This window comes from Panthera pardus, unplaced genomic scaffold (assembly GCF_024362965.1).
Source record: "Panthera pardus isolate Hobbes unplaced genomic scaffold, ASM2436296v1 HiC_scaffold_10, whole genome shotgun sequence".
Classification (NCBI taxonomy): Eukaryota; Metazoa; Chordata; class Mammalia; order Carnivora; family Felidae; genus Panthera; species Panthera pardus.
Genome location: NW_026526655.1, coordinates 27,470,059 through 27,487,245, shown reverse-complemented (window position 1 = coordinate 27,487,245; position 17,187 = coordinate 27,470,059).

The following is a 17,187-nucleotide window of genomic DNA, read 5'->3' as shown; positions in this document are numbered from 1 at the left end:
TATATATATATATATATATATACATACATACATACATATGTCTTGGTTTCAGACAATAATTTTTATAGTTGCTAATGAACAATTACTTTTGTTGACTATTTGTGAATGTTTAATTTTTTTCTTAGAAGTTCATTGCTCATGCAGAGATGATTTTAAGGTGAGAAGTCATTAATGAGAATCCTATACTTAACCAATGTGACTAAATTTTCAGGCAAAGAGCAGTTTTATGGTCAGTTTAACTGAATTGTCAGTTACTCTGGTGTCATAACATTGTCATAATAATTTGGTATAAAATTTGTTAAAGAAAAAAAAATTCTAATACTACCTCTGCTAAGTTACCATTATTCCACGGGGATATTTTGCAGGTAAAAGAACGTATACTAAAAATCTACACTATTGAAGAAAAAAAGAACACAGGAACAAATAATCTTAATTCATAAAATTCAATCCTTGATTTTAGGAAAAACAGAAAATCTCCCAACAGTTCATTTGGAGGATAAGAATTGGTGAGAACAAACTATCTAAGTACCCCATCTTGTTATCTAAGTTACTTGCTAAAAGTAATTTAACAATCTGTTAATTTTAACTTAACAAATGGCGTGATAATATAAATTTCTTCACTCATTCATTTATCTTTTATTAAAAAGCATGCATTGTGCTTCCACTGTGCATTCTATAGAGCATTTATAATTCTGGGATATACATCCTTAGTAAGTACCATTTGTTGAAGAAATTACTCCTTCCCCTTTTAACTGTATTAGTGTCTTATGACTATATAATAAATATCACAAACTAAGTGGCTTAGAACAATGAAAACTAATTCTCATATAGTTCTGGAGGTCAAAAAGTCCAAAATCAGTATCACTGGGTCAAAATACTCTCCCATCTTCTAGTGGCTGCTAGCATTCCTTGACTTGTGGCCACTTCACTCCAATCTCTGCTTCTGCCGCCATATTGCCTTTTCCTTTTCAGTGATCCAGTGTGTATCAGATCTCTTTGCCTCTCTTTTATAGGGGTGCTTGTGATGGGATTTAGGGTCCACCCAGATAACCCAATATAATCTTTCCACCTCAAGATCTTTATCATATCTGCAAAGACCCTTTTTCTGTACAGAGTAACATTTACAGGTAGCCAAGTTTAGGACCTAACATCTTTGGGTGGCCATTAATCATCCAAGCATATGGACATTTATAAAAAATCGATCAATTTTACTGTGGAGGTCTAAATCTGGACTCTATTCTGTTTCATTCCAATCTCTGTGTCTAAAACCAATACTCAAACTTTCCTGAATACCTTAGCTTTATGGTAATACTGAAATCTGATAGTTTAAGTCTTTTGACTTAGTTATTTTTTTCAAAATAGTTCGGGCTTTTCTAGGATTTTTGCATTTCTTTAAAATTTTTTTTAACATTTACTTATTTTTGAGAGACAGAGACAGAGCATGAGCAGAGGAGGGGCAGAAAGAGAGAGGGACACACAGAATCCCAAATAGGCGCCAGGCTCTGAGCTGACAGTACAGAGCCCGGTGTGGGGCTGGAACCCACGAACCATGTGCTCATCACCTGAGCTGAAGTCGGACACTTAACCCGCTGAGCCACCCAGGCACCCCAGGACTTTTGCATTTCTATGTGCATTTTGAATAAGCTTGTCAATTACTGAAAAAGCCTGCTGGATTTTGATTGGGATTCCAATGAATTTATAGATGAATCTGGAAAAAATATACTATTTTAAAACCACCTTTTAGGGGCGCCTGGGTGGCTCGTCGGATAAGCGTCCGACTTCAGCTCAGGTCACGATCTCATGGTCCATGAGTTCGAGCCCCGCGTCTGGCTCTGGGCTGATGGCTCAGAGCCTGGAGCCTGCTTCCAATTCTGTGTCTCCCTCTCTCTCTGCCCCTCCCCCGTTCATGCTCTGTCTCTCTCTGTCTCAAAAAATAAATAAACGTTAAAAAAAATAAAATAAAACCACCTTTTAGTCTTCTGAACTGTATGTAAAGTATATCTTTCCATTTATTTAGTTCTTTAAATTTCCCTTGGCAAAGTTTATAGTTTTCAGTTTGTAGGCTTTGCATATAGTTTGCAACTGAGATTTTTCTACTACCATATATGTACGTTTTTGTTTTCATTTCTAGAGTATTTTTTACTCTAAAGTTTATTTTAATCTGCCATAAGGCTAACACCTCTGAGAGCACTGAATGCCCTGGTGATTACTGAGACCTCTCTGCAAAAGCAAAATAAGTCAGAGAAAGAAATACCATACGATTTCACTCATATGTGGAATTTAAGAAACAAAACAGATGGACAAGGAGGAAAGGGCGAAAGGAGGGAGGCAAACTGTAAGAGACTCTTAACTATAGAGAACAAACCACGGGTTGGTGGAGGGAGGTGGGGTGAGCTAAATAGGTGATAGGATTTAGGAGGGCACTCGTGATGAGCACTGGGTGTTGTATGTAAGTGATGAATCACTAAATTCTCCTGAAACCAATATTACACTATATGTAACTAACTAGAATTCAAATAAAAACTTGAAACTAACAAACGAAAAAGACTCCAGTAGTCCGCACTCTTTGTGAGCTCAGAGAATTATTTGGTTTAAAGCTCGTCACACTTTGCCTGCTTCCTGGATTCTCACAAGGATGTGTTTGCAGCCTAGCTTTCAGCAAAGACACAAGGGGCTTTCATGCAAATTTTCTTTGGTTTTGTTTACACAATCTCTTCTCACCACAATTGCCCTGAAATAAAATTTCCACCTCCTCAGTTCACTGAGACCTCTTGGAATTTCCCTGCCTGTAGAGTGATCTAGAATGTGCCTCCAGCCAGCAGCTGAAGGCGATTGTGTTATCTGGGTTCCCCTTCTCACAGAGGTCATTCCTATGTGGAGTGTTGTCCAACGTCTAAAATTAAGTATTTCATGTATTTTATCCAGTTTTCTGGTTGTTTATGGTACGAGGTTAAGTCTGGTCCTAGTTATTTCATTACGGTTAGAAGGTAGAGTTATTATTTCGTTTAATTTTTAAACTAGACATGCTTATTTTGGGATAGAGATGAATAGGAAACTGTTTTATCCTTGCAGCAATCCACTTAAAACTTGCATTTGTTTGCATGCCCCAAAACTTTTATCCTGGGAGAATTCGCTAGCACAGATTAATTTAGGACAATAAAAATAATCCCCACTTTTGTCTTTTAGTATGCCTTGTAATTTTTTTCTGGATAGCTGGGCATGGCATACTGGATGAAAGGAACTGCTGTTAAGAGGTTTTTAGTAACGTAGTGGTGAGGCATGGGGGGATGGGAAGTGTACCATCCTGTGATTAGGTCTCAGGCTTTTAGTGACCTTGTGTCCCCGGACTTGAGCTTCACAAGTGTTTCTCAGCTGCCTCCTCAGCCCTTAGAGGGACAGGGTGGCTAGAGTGGGCTGGAGTTGTGTCCCCTTCCCCCAGGTCGGTGAGGCTCTGATAATACCCAGCAAGTTAGGCTCTGATAAAATAGTTTCTCCTGAGGGCAGACCTTGCTCAGAACGAAGTGCTCTGGAGTTATTTCCAAATAGATACTTTTCTCCTCCCCCTGTAGGAAACACAAGGGGATTGTTTTCCGATCTCCACTGTTACACTCTTGTAGAACTCTACAAGGTAAAACTCACAAAAGGTCAGGGGGTTCCTTAAAGTGGATCCTCTGAAGATTTTACATCTCTGATTTGTCCACACCAAGGCTCCAGCAATTCATTTGTTCAGGATTTCCTGCCCTGCCACTGGTTCCTGCGGAGATCTTTGCTCCTGGATTTCTGTTCTGGTATCAATTCTCTGTATCTCCTTGTCTGTCTCCAATTTTGGGGGGGAGCAGTTTGCCCAGTTATCTCACTTTTCTTTTTTTCTTTTTTAACGTTTCGTTATTTTTGAGAGAGAGACAGCGCGAGTAGGGAAGAGGCAGAGAGAGAGGGAGACATAGAATCCCAAGCAGGCTCCAGGCTCCTAGCTGTCTGTTCAGAGCAAGACACGGGCCCAAACCCAGGAACCACGAGATCATGACCTGATCCGAAGTCAAAGCCAGATGCTTAACCAACTGAGCCACCCAGGCACACCACTGCCTCACTTTTCTTATGAATCTAAGAAGTTGTTGATTTTCCAGTGTGTTCAGCTTTTTACTTTGTTAGGATGGAGTGGTGACTTCCAAGCTCCTGACATGCTGGACCAGACGTTGTAATCCCCAATTTTAATACCACGAACCTTGTTTCTCTCTCAATATAAAGGTGCCAACGCAGGGAATTTTGGAAGTAGACTGTAATGGCTGCATCCCTTATATTTGAAAATACATTTCTCCCCCATTCAATTCTGAACCCTTCACCAAATTCTCTTCATTTTCTTAAATAGAAATAACATAAAAAGAAGCAACTGACTAGTCCATTAGGTTCTCATTATTTTGAAATGTTTTTGCTAAACTCATCTCTTTTTTTCAGGAGAAACTCATTTCTTTTTTAACAGTCCAATAGTCTATGGATTCTTAATGGTGTGTGTGTGTGTGTGTGTGTGTGTGTGTGTGTACGTGCCCTGGTACGTACCAGTACTGAACATCTCTATTCTTTCTTACTTTAGTGACATTACTGAACAAGTTATCATTCCAATATAATGCACACTTACATCATGACATATCATTTTCCAACATAAACCCTTGTATATGTTAAATGTGACTTCTTTTGATAGGTTAGATGTTTTAAGTATATATAACAACTTAGACACTAATAGTCTCATTGGATGTAACATTTGTTAAGTAAAAGCAGTCAAATATATCCCTGTGTTTATAAAATTTCCTTTGCTTGATTTTGAATTTAATGTACTACTAAGTTTCAATTAATTTCTTTAAAAATTTTTTTAATGTTTATTTTTGAGAGAGAGACAGACAGACAGAACGCAAGTGGGGGAGGGGCAGAGAGCCAGGGAGACCTAGAATTTGAAGCAGGCTCCAGGCTCTGAGCTGTCAGCACAGAGCCTGACGTGGGGCTCGAACTCACGAGATCATGACCTAAGCTGAAATCGGTTGCTTAACCAACTGAGCCACCCAGGTGCTCCTCAATTAATTTCTTAATGACAGATAATTTGAGGAATTTGTCTAAATCTTTGAACTTTAACTTATTATACACATGTAAATACACATAAATAAACATGAAGTGAGAGAAAAATATATAAGATGCTTTATACTTTTTTTACATTTACATTGTGTCTTGCAAATTGGGAATTATTTTCTCATTCGCTATTAGAGCTATTGCATATTCTTTCCATATTACTCATGGACACCATGCTTGATCTTGAACAGTATCCCTCACTGAAGGGTGTGTGAGTGATTAGTGTGGAAACTAGTGGCTCAGACATAACATTTTTAATTTATTTCTTGAGTTATAATTCCATGCCTCATTGACCTCCTACTTATTTTTCTAGGTCATTATTTAGATGTTAAAATATATATGTATATATTTTATAATTTTATTTTTTATTTTTTAAAATTTACATCCAAACTAGTATATAGTGCAACAATGATTTCAGGAGTAGATTCCTTAGTGCCCCTTACCCATTTAGCCCATCCCCCCTCCCACAACCCCTCCAGTAACCCTCAGTTTGTTCTCCATACTTATGAGTCTCTTCTGTTTTGTCCCCCTCCCTGTTTTGATATTATTTTTGTTTCCCTTCCCTTGTGTTCATCTGTTTTGTCTCTTAAAGTCCTCATATGAGTGAAGTCATATGATTTTTGTCTTTCTCTGACTAATTTCACTTAGCATAATACCCTCCAGTTCCATCCACGTAGATGCAAATGGCAAAATGGCAAGATTTCATTCTTTTTGATTGCTGAGTAATACTCCCATATATATATATATATATATATACATATATATATATATATATATATATACCACATCTTCTTTAGCCATTCATCCATCGATGGACATTTGGGCTCCTTCCATACTTTGGCTATTGTTGATAGTGCTGCTATAAACATGGGGGTGCATGTGTCCCTTTGAAACAGCACACCTGTATCCCATGGATAAATGCCTAGTAGTGTTACTGCTGGGTCGTAGGGTAGTTCTATTTTTAGTTTTTTAAGGAAACTTCATGCTGTTTTCCAGAGTGGCTGCACCAGCTTGCATTCCCCCAAAATATATTATTGATTACAGCACTCAACCTTGTTGATTTCATTGTGTAAAATGATGGCTGCAAAATATTATCATGGTTACATGTGGATCAGAGGCAGTCTTTTCACGTATATACCACACCACCTAATAAGGATAGTATTAACCATTACAAAGTGGATGGATTCTTACATACCGGAATTTTCTGGCAGTGAGTGTTTCTAGATAAAACGAAATTTGTGACTACTGTTTATTAACTTTCTTTAGCAAAATTTTATGGAATGCAAACTGAATCTAAAATCAAACGCAACATGTTGTACAATGATCGTCTTACATCATGTTCTCTTCAGAAAAAACAACTTTACTAACTGCTATAAGCTCAGAAATCTTTCCATTAGATTTTTCTCTGTTACTCTTTCAAAATGCAAGACTTTGGACAACGTATATAGTAAGAAGCTGGGTAACTGTTTAAAATATACATTCTCAGATTTCACCAGAGAATTACTGATTTAGAATGTTTGCTGTTGGGACCCAAGAAACCCAGATTATTCAAAAGCACCCTGAAGTTTGAAACCCATCACACACTGGGTTATTCCTATCTTCATTATTCTCTAATAATTTTAATGATTTGGTCTTCATTTTTTTCCAGTGGATTGCCAGCTCTTTGAGGAACATACACATTCTTCTGTGTGTGCTTTGTGCTTTGGCTAAATCCCGAGCATACAGTATGTGCTAAACTAACACTTGATTTTTACGTGTGGAGTAAATACTGAAAGTTGCACAGCTGTCATTTTATTTTTTACCTTCGAATTATTTGATGAAAGGAAATAACCTAGGACTCATCTCTTCCAGCAACATGATGTACTTTCAACATGTTGGTGTCAGGTTTTCCATATGCCTTTTAGGGTTTTTAAATATCATCTCTTTGATCTGCTTTGGATCAAATATCCCTTGAGACAGCTCTTCTATTGGTTCCTGTGTTGAAGCACATGGCTCCTGCTTTTCAGTTGTTGTGGGAAATGTTTCTGTTCTTCCTAAAAGCTTAGGTGAGGGCTAGACCCCGCTTAGCCCATGTGGTAAATCGCAATCCATATTAATTAGGACTGAATTCGTCTTTAAAAATTCTATCATAACAGTTTCTTTAACCTTTGCCATGGTAAAATAACACTATGATTGAAGCAGAAAAAAGTTAACTTGGGATTAAAAAAGCATCTATTTAAAAGGCCCCCAAACTCCCAACAGCACTGCTAATAACATGTACCTCCTTGGGTTTTAAGATGCCATACTAAAATGACCATCGATAGAATCTGTTCTTGCTTTATTAACTTTTTACAAATGATGCCCCAGAGAAGCTCATTTTCTCCAACTGCCACCAGGTATTTGCCCAACTTAGTGAAGAGGCATGTCTACGTATGGATTCTTTAAATTTGGGTACACTATATGGGAACATGTTTCTGGCAGAAGAAATAGGTGATTTCTCTTTTCTGTGAAAAAGCAAACCACCAATAACAAAAACTGTAGAAGGCAAGAGGAGCCATTTGGACTCGACAAAAACCTGAAACCTCTCTTCTTTTGTTTCCTATTGTGTCTTCGGGTGGTCTCTTTGTCACGGTGCTAGGTCAAGTGACTGGGGGGCAGCTCTTACTTGGAAACTGCCTATTTCTATCTTTCCACTCCCTAAAAACCTCAGGAAATCTCTTGACCAAATTGTTTCCTTTTCTTTACTGGTTAGAATGCTTGGTATGGTCTTTCTTTGCTTTTCAAGGTCAGTTTTGAATAAAGTGAGGTGAAGTGGAAAGAGTAGACACTTGATATTTTCAGTTGTAGGCTCCGGACCAATTGTGACATAAATAACAGGAGTTTCCCATGTGGGCAAGTCTAGCTCACTGGAGAATCCATACTGAATCAATGAAATGGTTAATTTGTTGATCATTTTCTTCTGGTGATTATATTGCTTTCTGGCATTTGGAAAGGCTGGTCATCGTAGGTTCACATTGAACTTCTTAAGAAAGAGACTGTCACCTTGTTTTCCAAAGTGGCCACACCATTTTACATTCTCACTGGTGCTATATGAGAGTTCCACTTGTTCTCCATCCAATGAAGGATTGAGGAGGAGGGAACAGAGGAGGACAGGAGGAAAAATGAGAGGCTGGAGGTGGTGAAGAATAAAGGAGAAAGGGCAAAAGAAAATTAGAGTTCTTTTTTATCTGAAGGCTAAACTATACAGAAAGATACAAGAGTTGCCAAATACATCTTTTCTTACATTCAAGGAACAGTTCGACACATTTTATATTCAAGTGAAAAGAGACCACATTAAAAATGAAAAGAGATTTTATTGTCTCTGTTTTTTTCACACAAGCTGGATGATCTTTGTGTAGGTTTCCATTTCCCTCTGTACACAATGAACAGGCCCAGAGAAAGAGACTAAGAAGTTATATGCCCCTGAAAAAATTAGAAATATTTGTATTTGGGTATGCTTTTATTTCATCTCTTCTTTGTTCCCGAGATGTATTTATTTCGAGGAGTAAAAAGAAGAGTCTCTCAATCTTCCCAGGGGGAGGAAGAAATAAGTGGAATGGCTTGAGCCATCTGGTCAGCTTGGAGACATTCAAAAAGGCCATGGCTTCTTGATGATAGTTCCTGAGATGAGTGATGAGTGGATGGGACCTTCTGAGGATCATCAAGAACTTTGGCTTCTATTATAAACACTACAGACCAAGGACTCTAGAGAGAAATTGCCTGGATTGGAATCCCTGCTTCACCATTTTTCTAGCTGTAGCGCCTTGGGTAAATTATTTAAACTCTCTTCCCATTGGGGCGCCTGGGTGGCTCAGATGGTTGAGCGCCTGACTCTTGGTTTCAGCTCAGGTCATGATCTCACAGTTGGTGGGATAGAGCCCCACATCAGGCTCTGGACTGGCAGTGAGGAGTCTGCCTGAGATTCTCTGTCTCCCTCTCTCTCTCTCTTTCTGCCCCTTCCTTGCTCATGCTGTCTCTGTCTCTCTCAAAATAAATAAATAAACTCTTTTCCCCTCAGTTGTATAATGATGACGGTAATAATACTAACCTCGTAGAATTATTGTAAGAATTCAATGAGTCTGGGGCTTACAGCGATACCTGACACATGGTAAGCAAAGTCACAGTGTTTGTTTCCATGACCGTGACCACAACTCCCTGGCTTCACCTTGCTGGCTCAGGGCAGCACAGCCCAGGGAAGGAGCACTGAGCTCGGAGTGCGCAGCTGGGTGGTGAACTCACTTCTGGTCAGCATGGACCCACTGCAGCCTCTCTTCTACAGTAAAATGAAGGTTTGATATGGATGATCCTAAAGCACTTAGAACTTTGAATTCATTTCTAAAAGTTCTATTCCTTTTTAAAATCCGATCTAGTCATTCTGAAATAAGATGTTATTACAGGTTATCTTCTGTTATTTTTAAAGTATCCTAGGGCGCCTGGGTGGCGCAGTCGGTTAAGCCTCCGACTTCAGCCAGGTCACGATCTCGCGGTCCGTGAGTTCGAGCCCCGCGTCGGGCTCTGGGCTGATGGCTCGGAGCCTGGAGCCTGTTTCCGATTCTGTGTCTCCCTCTCTCTCTGCCCCTCCCCCGTTCATGCTCTGTCTCTCTCTGTCCCAAAAATAAATAAAAAACATTGAAAAAAAAAATTAAAAAAAAAAAAAAATAAAGTATCCTATATACTCATTTTATAGTATGGTTCTATTTATTCAATATCTAAAGTCCTGAAGGATGTAAGTCTCTTTTGATGTTTTGATTTATGATGTCTTGTTTCCTTGTGGATCCAGTGATCTTCATATTCAGATTTGGCTGACCTTGAACAGTGGAAATCATGGAAGTCTAATGTGGAGATAGTTTCTGCTATCCTGGGGGGGATTCTGGCACCAGTCAGGAAGGGCGCTAACTCCTTCCTTGGTCCCAGTTTACTTTGGGAGTTTCGGACTGAGCTCACCACCTAGATGTTAATCCTACCCTTAACATCTGGAGTGCTTAAAACACCGATAGTGCTTTTTGCCCCCATAATGACTTTACTTTCGGTTTATCATTTCCTCTTCCCTGGCCATCCCCCCACCACTCTCACCTGAGATGTTCGTTGGGTGCTGTGGCCTTATGAGCTCAGTAGTACGGTGGAAGGCATATTTTACACAAGATCTAATTGCTTTATACTGTGAGAGCCCTTCAGAGCAACGCGTCAATTGGATAGACTCTCTAGATACACCGTCTTCGAGATGTCTCCTCATATGCACACATACTTTTCATAAAAAGAGAAACAAGGTATTTTGAATCTCCTTTAATAACCTATTTGGCATGATACTCCTTATCTGGTAATTTAATGTATCCAACTCTGTGTGCCATGCAAAGCTTTTATTCTTTGATGACATTTATTGAGCTTTACTCCGTGGCAGGTACTGTCACAATGTCGGAGGATACTGAGACTAGGGTTAAACTTTTGCTTTTTGCATTTTGCTCACAAGGGAGCAATATAGAACCAGGCAATTTTTAGGCTGAGGGATGAATTTCATGATATAAGTGCTGTGAGATGTCAGGTTCTATAGGAGCTCAAGAGAGGTGCCTCTAGTCCACATGAGTAGAAAGAAGGGCACTGAAGTTTTCTGGGAGAGAGTGTTTCCCAGGCCTCACCCTGAAGAAGAATCAGCCAAGTGGGTAATGTAGACAAGAAGATATCCAATAGCTAGATTCGATTAGAATCTGATAAACACTGTTTTAGTAAATTAAGACATTCATTGAAAATATTTTCTTTTTTATAGGTTTTTTTTTTTTCTTCTCTTTCCACACATTTGCAATACAACTGATCCTGGAACAACATAAAGGTTAGAGGTGCTGATCCTTGCACGATGGAAAATGCTTGTATAACTTTTGACTTCCCCAAAACTAAACTACTAGTACTCTACAGTTGATCAAAAACCTTACCAATAGCTACCGATAATTAACATGTATTTCATATGTTATATACTGCATTCTTTCTTCTTTTTTTCGAGAAAGAGAGAGAGAGAGAGGGAGAGAGGGAGAGCAAAAGAGAGAGAGGGGCAGAGGGAGAGAGACATAATCTCAAGCAGGCCCCAAGTTCGGCATGGAGCCCATCACAGGGCTTGATCCCATAACCCTGAGATCGTGACCTGAACCAAAATTGAGTCAGACACTCAACTGACTGAGCCATTCAGGTGCCCCTATACTGTATCCTTACAATAAGAAAGCTAAAGAAAAGAAAATGTTATTAAGAAAAGAAACATTATTAAGGAAGAGAAAATGCATTTATAGTACTGTACTATAAAAAAATCTGCATGTAAGTGGACACACATAGTTCAAACCTGTGTTGTTCAAGGGTCGACTGTATTTCCCCCTCTATGAGTATTCATCTTGAGAACCACCTCTAAATATTTTAGTTTTTATAATATTTTGTCAAAAGCAATGCAATACATTTCAATACATTGTAGTCTCCACACATCCGTAGCTATTCCATAAAATTACCATAAGATAAAGATACCAAAAAGACTTTAATAACTCGATGCCTATGAATGGAATTTAGTCTAAATTTAGCTGGAAAACAATTTTTTTTAATCTACACAAAACGCTCAAATATATAAAGGTCATATATATATATATATATATGTAAAGATTATTTATTTCTGAAAGAAATAACCAGTGGTCTGACCTAAGGTGGTATTCTTTGGATGGAGTGGTTATGTAAAGTCCGTCTGATGATGTTTCCTTTAGCCTGAGACCTGAAAGAAGAAAAGTCAGCTAGGTGGTGATGAAGGAGAGCTGCGTGCCAGACTAGCCTGTTGTGCAAAGGCTCTGAGATAGAAACAATTTATCACACTTTAAGACATCAGTGGGGATCACTGTGCCTGGTGGGGCAGAGTAAATGAGAGGAGTACTATAACATGAGGATGGAGGAGGAAGCATGCATTACATTGGATCTTCCAGGAAGCATATACCAAAATGGTGTGCAGCCGCACCCCGGAAGGCTCTACACCCAAGGTGGGTGCTGATCCAGTGAGACCAAAGAAAAGGCCCAGAGACAGCAATCGAGGCTTAAGTTTGTCGGGGGAACTTACACACTGAAAGTCCAGGGGTGGACTTTCAAGGAAGTTACCCACCAAGGAAGTCCCATGATTCAAGAGAACAGACCTGAGTTAACACTCGCTGTGTTCAGTCAATGGCTGGAGGCGGTGTGCAGAAAGCACGGCCTCTGAGAAAACGGTATTTGCAAAGGAGAAGCAGCAAGAGATCTGAGCGGTGCATTTTCATGGCTGCCGTGGTCCGCTCCCTGCTACATATTCTATACATGTTCATAGAGTTTAAAATCCCTGGAATTGGTTCCAAGTGCTAGCAGATTAAAGGGTGGGTGGGTAGTTTCTGCACGGCTTTTCTCTGCTGGCTCCTTTCATTAGCACTTTCTGGATTCTTCTCTTCAGATGTTTTTGTATACATGAGAACTTCACAATTTGGGGGAAGTAGAAGAAATATTTCTCTGAATTTTTAGTAGTTATTAGAAGCTGAGGGTAGTGGGATTTGTCTTGAGCACTAACTTCCCAGCATCTATAACATGATAGAGGAATTTTGCGATTACAAATAAGCAATAAATATTAGGTAGCATTTTAAGACTTCCTAAAATAACCTATGCAACTGTTCCCAGGCTGCTAATTAAGGAACAAATAGGAAAAAGCTTGCCTTAAAACATTCCAGCTCATAAAACAGTGTAATAGGGCCTGGTTTTTATTCTTTTTGCTAGTTCTCGGGAACCAGTACATCGTTTTAATTATTGATGAGGTGATTTTTACATTGACAAGAGTTAAAACAAAGTTCTCAGAGCCACAGGGAAATTATAAAGAATCTACACCCACTGCAGTTGTAAACCTGTTTATTATCACTGGAATGAACAACACCATAAAAATTTTTGGTAAGTAAAGGCCCTTCCACCTTCAAGAAGCTTAAATTTGTCTCAGAAGTTTATATGAAATGTCACAGACTCAGTCATGAATAAAATTAAAGTTGTACTGTCAGCCTAAAACCATTTCAGTATCATTGTCACAGAAATGTATGGAAACATCCTGCATTTAGTAAAACAAAATATTTTACTTAGCCCTCATAGGGACACACGTGGGAAGTTGATGTGATACAGCAAGCCAAGCTAAGTGACCCCAGGAGCCTACTCTGGATTGTCTGAACAACGAACCAGGAGGGACTAGAACCAATATCAGAGACCTGAGACTTTGGCAGGATGGCTTCAGTATCTCCAGGAGCTGGATATCTTGATTCCAAGGCACCTCTTGTTAAAAGTTAGTGCCCCGAATCTAGACTGGCACCAAGCAGTATGGATATTTGCTCACTGACAAAGCTACTTTCCCATGGCTGCCTTTATAGACATGACCTTTAGAGCTGGAGACCCACAGGATGGAGGCATTCCCTTCAACTGAAATGTGACGCTAGCATTGCTCTGTCTCTGACACGTGTCCGTGTGGGATGATAGGGAAGAGTGAAGATGCCTTCACTCCTCTTATGGCTGATCCTGGTCTTAAGAGTTTACTTTGGTGTGAAAAAGCCTATTCTGTAGCCCATGTTAATGTTGTACAACCGGTCCTGAACTCTAGTGTACCACAGAGGGCACCCAGATGGCATGCCTAGACATGGTAATACACTTTTAAAAAATCAATAAACTACCTTCAGTGGAAGAAATCTTAAATGCCTTCTCAATATTTCTTTATTATATTGTTATGTTTAAATAAAATTGTATCGTCATTGTCATATACAGATCACAGATTCACAACAAAGATTTTTACCAAAATAAGAATAGCATAATTAAAAGCCTGTTTCTACAATTGGGTATTTCCCCAATAAAAAGACTATCGGTCTCATATACTTGAATACTTTTGTTATTAGAGATATTCCATTCTCAACTTTTACAACTATAGACCTAATGGCTATTTCAGATCTACTCAGAGTTAATGGAGTTCACCATCCCAGACAATGATTAACTTAATTACATGAAGTCAAGTTCCTTAGACATTAATTTTGAAAAACAGCTAGAGAAGTTAATCTGCTCCACAAACTTACCCATGGTACTACAAGCTCAATTCAAAAGACATTAAGGCCATTCATTTCCTTTTGATTATTATCTTTATTATAGACGCTAGAGGGCTAACTGCATTACAGGCTTACATTATAGTTGTTACCTTTAGTTTAGTGGAACAGGGTAACAGTCCTGACTCCTGTTTGGGACAAAGCTGTGCTTGGAAGCTCGGTTTCCAAAACAAGTAGTAGCAGAAGTCATTGTTTTCCAAGAGATTTGGTGAGTAGGGTGGAAGCAACGAGATGATCACATGACTGATCATAGTACCATAACAGATAGCTGGACAACTACTTTACTCTGGTCTGCACCCTCCTACTTCAGTTGGAAGTTTTTCCTGGTCAACCTTGGGTTTTTTTTTTTTTTTCTTCTCTTGTGTTCCTACTGATGTGTGCCTGTGGCTCTCCCCCATAACACTTCCCAGTCTTGGTTGAAGGAAACTTCATTCTTTGTGTTACTGAAGCCAAAGACATGAAGTCAAGTTTGACTTCTTTCTTCCCACAGCAAATCATGCTGGCTGTACCTTGATAATAATTCCAGAATCTGAACACTTCCTACCCCTTCCACCTACAATTCAGGCCCAAGTCAGTACATGTCTAGCCTGGATTACTTTAATAACCTCAAGAATATATGTTCTTTATGCTTCTACCTTGGTCCGTGACAATTGATTAGTTTAATCATTAAGCTAAATGATACAATTCCTTTGCTCAGAACTCTACAATGGTTTCCATCATCACCGAGAATAAAAACCAAGCCTACATGACATATATGTTCTAGTCCATTTTATTTCCTTATTTCTTTGATTTAATTTCTTCTGTTCTATTCTACAGTGGCCTTCTTACTATTCCTGAAGTAGTTTAGGCATGCTGTTGCTTTTGATCCTTTGCCTTAGACACTTCACCCTCTTAGAATCCTTGCCCTCAGATATCTACATGGCTAATACACATCCTTCCTGCCTTTTTTCGATTGTTACTAGGTAACAGTTTTTCAACTGTCCTAATTAGGCAAACCATGACTCTCTTATTTAAAACTAAACCCTAGCCTTGTCTCTGGTACTCTGGATCCTGCTTATATAACTCTTTTTTCATTTTTCTCATAGGACTTAATAATAAATATAATAAAACTTATTAAGGTATATTTCTCATTTATGGTCTGTCTCCTCATCCTTCTCAGACACATAGTATGTCATCTACACAAGAGTAGGGATATTGACATGTTTTATTCATTGGCATATAGTAGAGGTCCTAAAAATATTTGCTAGATTGAATTGAATTCAAAATAACAGCAATCTAAGCTGTTATTGCTAAGGTTGCAACTGTAATAAATAGCATGGAGTTGATATCCGTACGTAGATATCTGGTTTATCTTGAAAAATGAATTCTCTTTCTTAAGAGATTATATATATGTATGCATGTATGTGTATAATATATATGTCAAAATATATATGTACAAAAGCATTTAAGGTTTTTTGTTCTTTTTCTGTTTTTTTGTTTTGTTTTGTTTCATTTTGTTTTGTCTTGGTAAATCAGTCCAGTGTCGATAATGGTAAAGCTGTAAAAGTAAAGAAATTTAAAAAAAATTTAGAGAGATAATTAGTCTTTTCCGTCTCCTTTCAATTCTTGATATGTCTAACCAAATGGACTCACCATTAATAATGATAAAAGGGTATTTCATCTTTTTCTTGAGACGTCACATATTTTTAATAAGTACCTGAGATTTTGTGATTTATAATAAGGAATATATATATATATATATATATATATTGGGTATCCTTCCCTGTTTCTGGACAGAGCTCATAAATCCCTTAGAATTTGCTAAGTGCTGACAGCTATAAAAGTGTCTTTTGTTATGTGAAGGAGGTGACTTTTGAACTACACTTGAGGATGGGGCTTGTTGTCAGGGGAGTCAACCTTGACACTGGAGGATTGGAACTGTCAGTCCTGCCTCTGACTTTTGGGGAAGGGGCAGGGGCTGGAGGTTGAAATAAATTTCTAACAGCCAATGATTTCGTCAACCCTACCTACATAATGAAGCCTCCATACAAATCCGGAATGACATGGTTTGGAGAGCTTCTGGATCTGTAAACACACAGAGATTTGGGGAGAGTGGCACACTTCAGAGAGAGCATGGAAACTCTGCTCCCCTCCCTCATACCTTGCCCAACGCGTAGCTTCCATCTGGCTGCTCCTGAGCTCTTTTTATAGTCAACTGGTAATCTAGTAAGTGACATGTTCCTCTGGGTTTTGTGAGCGACTCTAGCAAATTAGCGGAAGCCGAGAAGGACTGGTATGAACCTCTGATTGATAGCCAGTCAGCCAGAAGGCTTAACACTGGCCTCTGAAGTGTGTGAGGGCAATCTTGCAGGACTAAACCCTTGACCGGTGGAATCTGATGCTGTCTCTGGGTTGTGTCAGAACTGAGTTGAATTGTAGGACACCCAGTTGGTGTCCAAGAATTGCTTGGTCGTGTGTGGGGAAAACCCCCTCCCCTCAGTAGAATTGGGTCCAAAATACCAAAGAGTATCAAATAACTATTTTAAAATATACTTTGACTTTTAAATCAGTGATCCTTATATGTTTTAAAAATAAAAAAAAAAATTTAAAAAGTCATACTTTGAGAAGTTTCTGTCTCCCTGTGTTCCTGTCACCTGTATGTCTTTTACTTCACATACCTATACATTTATTGATTAGTTCTTCATATATCCTCTGGCATTTCTTCGTGCTGTTAATAAACAAGTAAAACTACAGATTTATAATCATCCTTTTCCTCCATGTACACTGTTTTGAAACTTGTTTTTTTTTCTCATTTAACATTCCATTCTGAATTTCTGCATATTTGTACATTAAACATCTAGATGCATAACATACCATGGAGACTACACCAAAGTTATATTAAACAGTCCCCTATGCTGAAGTTTTGTCAAGACCATATAAAGTTCACATTTTAAATACCTGACTTTGACTGCCAAGT